The following is an 8,318-nucleotide window of genomic DNA, read 5'->3' on the forward strand; positions in this document are numbered from 1 at the left end:
ACTTGAAGGTCAATAACCAGAAATCCACCTTCAAAAATCAAATAAAACATGTCATAAAATAATATCTTCTCACATGAGATGAGAGCATAAGAAGGCTGACAAGGTTTTTTTTTCGAAAAACACCAAATAACAACGAAAGCAAGTTTATCGGTGTGGTGTATAAATAAAGCGTTATATAAATAAATACAAAACTAAACCCGGGGACAGATAACGAATTTAAAGCATAGCATAAATAATAGCAAGTGGCTAACCTGGAACATAAACAACCGCGATTTACCAAAAGGTTGACGCTTGGCAAATATGACTCCAGAAATGGTTGCCGTTGCTAGTTCTCTGTTATGTCGGGGCTTTATTTTCCATTCTCGATAAAACGTAGATTTATATGAAATAAAGCAGTTGTAGTGTCATGTATGTTAGCTAGCAGCGAGCCTTGTCTTCTTCTGCTATTAGCATACGAGACGTGACAACCGCGGCTGCCCTCTGCTGGTTACTATTCAAACATTCAAAGCTTTTATTTATTGTCAGCTTTACATCATATATATCGTTTATATTGTATATAGTTTATATATTACGAACAGAATATTAGATAAAATACTAATATAACCCTGACCCCAACCCAACCTCACTACATCACCCATTCACATCAAGTCATGCCCTAACTGTTTTCATTCCTGTTGGCCCCATATTATATTATTATAAACTTTTATTTTATATTTATCATCATATATATACTATTATGTATTTTCTTTTATAGGAATCATTATATATTGCATTTTATACTTGTTTTAAATTCAATATGAATATATTATATTCAAGATTCAAAGCGTTTATTGTAACATGTACACTGAAATTCCTACTTTGCTGTCTTTTGCTATTATATATTATACTTTTATATATAAGAATATAATATGTATATATATATATATATATTGTAGTGAGTCATAAATGTTGGGATTTGTGTTGATGCTTGTTTTCTGTATGATTTTGGGGTTGCTGGGAATTGGTTAAGGGTGTAATGAATTTTGTTTTTTTATACCTGGAACTGAGCAGGATCAGTTAAGAATAAGAATAAGAATAAGAATAAGAATAAGAATAAGAATAAGAATAAGAATAAGAATAAGAATAAGAATAAGAATAAGAATAAGAATAAGAATAAGAATAAGAATAAGAATAAGAATAAGAATAAGAATAAGAATAAGAATAAGAATAAGAATAAGAATAAGAATAAGAATAAGAATAAGAATAGGAAAAACTTTATTTAACCCGAAGGAGTTACCAGAAAAATATAACAACAATACGTAATAGTTGAAAATTGTATAAACATTAAAAAAAAAAAGGGGGGGGGAGAATAAGAAATGCAAAAAAAGTAACTGTCTTAAGTAACAAGTGAAAAATAAGGAGTGCACAAGAATATGAACAAATATTGTAAAAAGTGATCAAAACACCGCAAAAACAAGAAAGAGCGAATGGAGCAACATCGCTTGTTTTGGCAAATTCATTAACTAAATTGATATTAAAGAAAGAAGAAGTAAATAGAATAAAAAAGTAGAAAATTAAGGAAAAAGAGACACCAAGGTGAGGAGAAACTCTGTTGTTAGTTGTGTATTCTCCATTTACACTGTGCACAATTATTAGGCAAGTGATTATTTTCACCAGACCATCATTTTGTCCATAATTTCCAACTCCAAGCTGCATAAACTTCAATGCTTATCGGATTTAATGCATATGAGGTGAAATGTATTTGTGTAACCTAAAGAGATCAACACCCAATATCAAGGCGTTCATGATTATTACGCAGGTTCTCCTCAGAAAAATGGGACAAACAAGAGATTTAACAAACTCTGAAAAGTCAAGAAACACAAGAAACGTGTCGAGAAAAAAAGACGCAAATGAAGCACCAAAGTGGACTGATGAGATGAGTGACAGTTGACGGAGCAGATGGATGCAGGTGTTATTACCCCTTTTATTATGTTAAGGGTCAATTTGACCCATTTCACCCATTGACCCAATGGGTCAAATTGACCCTTAACATAATATGAGGGTTAAAGATCAGCTCGTTGGACCTTTTTGGGTTGAAAATGGACTTCGAACAAATTCTCAGACCTGCTGCCAGATCAAGAAACTGACGTGATGGAAGACATGAAACTGTGATGGAAAAGAAGGGTGGCCATATTGGTCACTGAGGTGTTTTTTGTTTTATTTTTAATTTCAGAAATGTTTATTTGTGCATTTTGAGTTTGTTTATTCTTACTTTGACGGGTAAAGATAAACAAGTAAGATGAAAAAATCTTTTTCATTTAGTTGCATAATGATTCTGCACACTAATAATTCTGCCTAATAATAGTGTACATATAGATATTCTCTTAAGAAAGTCAAAACTTCACTTTTACTGCTTAAATGTTCAGGTTTGAGGGTTTAACATTTCGGATTGACCAAGAGCAGCGTAGTTGCATAATCACAAAATGAATCCTCAAAAATACAACTTGCCTAATAATTGTGCATGCAGTGGACAATGAATTCTCAACTACCCTTTGTGTTAATTCGACAGCCGTCCCACTGTTTTTCATCTTCCAATCGAAGCGAAAGATTTTTGGGATCCGGCTCGAAGGAAGTTGCTTTTTGTGAGACAAGAGAAGAGATACTGTAGAATGGTTCGACATGGTTCTACTTGCAGCAAGGAGTCATACGGAAAACCAAAAGAGCACAATGTAGTAATTATATGGGAGAGCCAGTATGCCAGTTTCATGCTATAAGTCGTAGGTGTCAAACCCAGGTGGAACGCTGAGGCTACAGGGAGTGGAGAGCAAGAGCAAGAAGTTGGAGGATTTCAGATACTTGGGGTCAACAGTCCAGAGCGTAGGAGAGTGTGGAGAAGAGGTGAAGAGACGGGTTCAAGAAGGTTGGAATGGGTGGAGAAAAGTGTCAGGGGTACCAAGAGATGGAAGAACATCAGCCAGAATGAAAGGAAAGGTGGAGGAGACACTGGTGAGACCAGAGATGATGGATGGACTAGAAACTGTTAAAATGACCAAAAGACAGCAGGCAGAACTAGAGGTTGCAGAGATGAAGATGCTGAGCTTCTCTTTGGGAGTGACCAGGATGGAGAGGATCAGGAAGGAGTCCATCATGTTAGAGGTTTTGGAGAGAAGATCAGAGATGGTTGGGTCATGGACAGAGGAGGGAGAGGGAATATTTTGGTATATTTTGGCTGTTGAAAATCTGAACCCGAGGTCAAGGGCTGACTGTCAGAGAGTGTGGAGAAGAGGTGAAGAGACGGGGGTACAAAGAGATAGAAGAACATCAGCCAGAAGGAAAGGAAAGGTGGAGGAAACACTGGTGAGATGATCTACAAACACTGACATTGACAAAAAGACAGGACGCAGAGCTGGAGATCACAGAGATGAAGATGCTCAGCTTCTCTTTGGGACCTACCAGGATGGAGAGGATCAGGAAGGAGTCCATCATGTTAGATGTTTTGGAGAAGATCAGAGAAGGTTGGGTCATGGACAGAGGAGGGAGAGGGAATATATTGGTGGACGGATGCTGGAATTGGAGGTCTAGAGGAAGATCAAAGAGAAGATGGATGGACATCATGAGAGAGGATATGAAGGTAGTTGGTGTGAGAGAGGAGGATCCAGAGAACAAGGTTAGATGGAGAAGGTGGATTCACTGTGGAGACCCTGAAGGGAAAAGATGCCACAAAAGTGTGTCTTATCACAACTTCTATTTCTAAACATTGAATGCATTAGGGCAGAACGTCCCTCACCGGTAGAAGAGCCCTTTTACACAAACGACTGAAAAAGCAGGTGTGCAGAAGTTCTGCAGTGAAATCTGGATGGAGGATGAAGGAATGGAGAGATCGTGGAAACGCTTGTCAAGCATGTAGTTTTTTTAAACTGCGTTTAATGCATCATCAGTGTTTGTCCATGGAGTCAAAAAGAAACGACTATTGACAGTTCAGATGGGAATAGTAACCATTCCAGACACTTTTTTTATTTCACTTGTTTTGCTTGTATTATTTCAACAACAGGGGTCTTATTCCACAATTGCAACCTTTTAAAATGTTTTAAGATTACAGTTTGATAATGTGTATACACAGTATCTATATGATTATTTCATTTCTGCCAATTTTGGTGTGCCTGCCACCAACAGATTCTGATTCTTCTTTCCCAGGAGCTTTTCTGGGTTGAAGTCAAGGACCCTCAGAGGAGAAGGTGAGATGGAAAGAACAATGTGAGCTGTTAAAACCGTCTGTGGCGAGGACCTCCAGCCCGCAAAGACTGGGAGAAATATTTACGCAGTAGCTTATATATGTACATATATATATCATCGCTTGATATACAGCTATTGGTTCAGGCCATGTTCATCTCCCGCCTGGACGACTGCAATGCCCTCCTCGCTGGACGACCTGCTCGTGCAATAAAACCTCTGCAGATGGTACAGAATGCTGCAGCACGGTTGGTTTTCACTCAACCCAAAAGGGCTCATGTTACACCTCTGTTCATCCAGTAGCTGCCAGGATCAAGCACAAGGTCCTGACCTGGCCTTCAAAACCACCTCAGGAACAGGTCCAGCATATCTGAACCAAACGATAAGACCTTATGTTCCCGGCAGAGAGCTGCGTTCCTCTGATACAAACCTACTAGCAGCACCTTCTGCTCGCTCTAAGCGATCTCAGGCTAAACTGTTCTCAGTTCTACTACCTCAGTGGTGGAACAAACTTCCGGAAGCAACAAGACGAGCATCATCTCTCTCAACCTTCAAGAAACAGGTAAAAACTGTTCTCTTTCAGGACTTTTTACTGCGCTGATGCCCCAGATCAGGTTAGGCAGCAAGTTAGGCTATGCAGTGTGTGTGTGTGTGTGTGTACGTTTGTGTGTCTCTGTCCAAAAAAAAAACAAAAAAAAACCCTCACTAACCCCAGCTTACTGTTCTGTATATTTCCTGTGCATCTTGTATTTGCAAGTGTTATTTGCAGTCCTTATGTCCTCTATTGTAAGTCGCTTTGGATAAAAGCGTCTGCCAAATGTAATGTAATGTAATGTAATGTAACATCTTGGAGTTGCAAGTCTGTCTTTCAGGGTAGTTTTGGTTCTTTTATTTTTCAACACCTTTATTTTTGAATGTCTTTGGCTGCGTGTTGCAGGTTGCAGGAGATCTACTCCAGGAGGAAGGGCTGGACGGAGCAGGAGGGGCAGGAGGGGCAGGAGGGGCAGGTTCTGACAGCTCAGTTCATCCTTTCACACCAGATTCCCGTCTTGTCTTGGACGTTGTGGATGGGAGACGTTTTTTTCTGTTTCTTTTGTGTTACGCCGGCAATCAATGAAATCAACAGCAGTGTTACTTCTATTGACACAGTCTGTGGATTAAATGTTCATTTCTTTTGTCTCCTAGCAAACCTTTGGCAGCCGCGCAGCTGCAGGTCCGGCCGAGGCTTTTCGGTCGGTCGAGGATCGCTTCGGATTTGGACGCAAACGCAGCCTCGGATTTGCGAATCGAGCAAGGGATTTACTTTTGTTCTGTCGCTTGTTGAGAGCGTCTTTCTTTTCCTAGAAGTTACAAAGAAAGAACCCATCGATCGAACAAACTCGCAGCGTTCACAGAATCTGACAGTCCCATTGAAAAAGCCATAGTTGGGCGAGCATCGTTGAATATGGGTCTTTGCACAAGCAGGTCCACGGTCACCCTGAATCCCAGTGCACGAACTCTGAGCGCGAGCCGGGAGGGGGAAGGGGACGCCGGACCCGACGGGACCCCGTTATTCGAGGAGGGCATCCTGATGGTCCGGCCCGTCAAAAGCGAAGCTGAAGGGGGAGGAGGAGGCGTGAAGAGTGGCGGCGCAGTCGGTCAAACTGCAAAAGGATATTTGGAACTGGGAGGGAAACGGGGAGCGGATGGGGAGGCGCAAACATCTCAAGAAGATGAAGACGAAGAGGAGGACGTGGTGGAGGAGCTGATCAATTTCCCTGACAGCGAAGGTAGTTTGACAAGTGAATTCCTGGAATAAAAATGAAAAGTTGGGTGATGAGAAGAGAAAAGAAGTGGAGCAGCGAAAGATGGCAAACATATTGTTAATCTTGATCTCAGAGTTTTTCAAATAAACTTCTCTCTACCAAAGGACAGAAAGTGGCTTGTTTTTTTGTTTACATGCATTTTTTTTTTTTTTTGGAGATCAAAAGTATCTTTCAGTTTTGTTATTTCATGACTACATCTATTTCTATTTCCGCCTTGGGATGCCGGCGTTCTCTCAGGATAGACGTTACACTCCAAAACAAACGCTCTCTCTGCGGTGATATTCAACAATGAGCCGTTCACCTCAGTAAAGTGTCTGTTTTCTTGTTTTTCTAACCGTCCCTGTCGGTGTGTAGTCTTGTGTTATGTTCGGTCGCTAACAAAGCGTCTCACAACGGGACGGCGAGAGTGAGGGCCGTTGCTTTTACGTCCTCGCTGACCGCCGGTAACGGGTGGCGGCCGTGAGCCGAGGAGCTCGACCGTCACATTATGCAAAGGAAAGGTCGTCTGAGTTCAGTCACTTTGCTGTACAGTTTAACCTTGTTTTTCACGGGGGTTTCGTTCCAAAAAGAACCCGTGATCGGCAAAATCCGTGAAGTAAAAACCTGTATTTTTTTTTTAAATTATTATACAATTAAATACTCTGTTATACATTGAAAAGAAAGAACAAACCCTTTTACAGGCTCAATCATTTGTTTCACAAAAGTACTGTACTTTAGAAATGTTTTTTTCAACAAATAACTTCTGTACTGTACTGTCAAATAATAATTTTAATCATCAATGTGAACAGAAGGCTTCAAATTACAGAGATTAGCTCCGCCCACCGCCACCTTATCGCTGCTGTCGTCCTTATGTTTTTTTCTTCCTTCTTTATGGAACCAACGGAAGATTCATTCATTCCGTCATGCCGACCTACAGCCGCATAGCTTTTAGCTTCCCTTAGCATGTCCAGAAGTTTAACTTTATCTGCCATAGATAGCATCTTCCGCTGCCTTTTGGGCCCTGCAAGGTGCTTTTGTCGCTCCAGAGCGTTTTGTCAACATTATGGGTTTTAAAGAAACCGGAAATCGCAAGAGAATTTGCACGTACGTCGCGTAAATTCGTCAAGCTGTTTTACGTACGTGTACATATTAAACTGCAACGTTATTGACGCACAGGTAGAGAAGAAGCGGAGTGACTTTTTAGCCAATCAGAATGCAGAACACAATGCGCGTTGCAAATCCGTGAAGTAGCGAAACCGCGAAAAGTAAACCGCGTTATAGCGAGGGATCACTGTATCTGGTCGGTGACTGGGGACAAACCACGGCTGGGGAAAGAGGTCTCTGTTGAAGGGCTCCGGAGCTCAGAAAGTAGAGATTTAACGCAGGGATTACTGAGAAGGGTTTAGCAAGTTCCAGGCCGTGTTTTGTTTCATCTGTTTGGAAGGTTTTCGGGAACCACCCGGGTAAAACCCGCTGTCCTCCACCAAGAAGGGAGTTACTTGTTGTGCTGTCCAGTTAAAGGTGGACTGCTCCCGCTGAGGGTGTCCAGGATATCCAAGAAGCAGGGAAGCTCATCGTTCAATACGATTGCAGAATCATACACTGCTCCGCAAAATCAAGGGAACATTAAAATAACACATCCTGGATCTGAATGAATGAAATATTCTTATGAAATACAACAAAAGTAAAAACCCATGGAGGTCCGGACTCCAAATGAAAGTTTAAAACACACTCCGGGCCGATGCAACGATGATGTCACGTCCTTAAAACAAGTCCAAATGAATCAGTGTCGCTTCCTAAGTTTGATTTCACACAAGTGTGATGGACTTGGAGTTACATCGTGTTGTTTAAGCGTCCTCTTATTTTTTGGAGCAGTATCTTTTCCAACTGGCCTGAGAAGCTTCAGGTCTTCCTGGAAGAGACTGAGCCTGACCCAGAAGACAAACTCAATCGGGGAACATCACAAATATCCCCGATTCAGCAAAATACAGCACAATGTGTTGTTGCATAACAATCCCATTTAAAACCTTAAGTAAACTATCGCGATTCCCTCAACTTCACAAAGTGTATTTTGTATCTGACGATTGACCCATCGATCTATTAAAGCACGGCTTCCCCTGCGGTCGGGGTTGCCGGGATACCATCTTAGGGCCACGTGCACACCGTGCAGACACCGACGACCGCTCACTTTCTTATTGAGGAAAGGTTAGCTGGTCATAAAACACCTGTTTTTAACTATTCATTCATCTTCTGACGATGAAATGACACCTAACAGTATTAATAACCACCAGGATCTGCAGTTTCAAGCTCCTATTTCAAAATGAA

General features: G+C 41.1%; 1 protein-coding gene across 2 annotated transcripts in view; it reads right to left on the reverse strand.

Annotated features, from left to right (window-relative positions):
* The window catches only part of uvssa (UV-stimulated scaffold protein A), a 35,109-nt gene extending 34,640 nt beyond the window's left edge, over positions 1–469 (reverse strand). The window contains exon 1 of one of the 2 annotated variants that reach the window (XM_086158232.1): positions 252–469. The gene's annotated coding sequence lies outside the window, so the exon portion shown is untranslated. The remainder of the gene's footprint in view (positions 1–251) is intronic. The other variant, XM_086158233.1, reaches the window with a different exon arrangement.
* Positions 470–8,318: the final 7,849 nt, after the last annotated feature.

Source organism: Fistularia commersonii, chromosome 13 (assembly GCF_037954325.1).
Source record: "Fistularia commersonii isolate RoL2024-O1a breed Wild chromosome 13, RoL_Fcom_v1.0, whole genome shotgun sequence".
Taxonomy (NCBI): domain Eukaryota; kingdom Metazoa; phylum Chordata; class Actinopteri; order Syngnathiformes; family Fistulariidae; genus Fistularia; species Fistularia commersonii.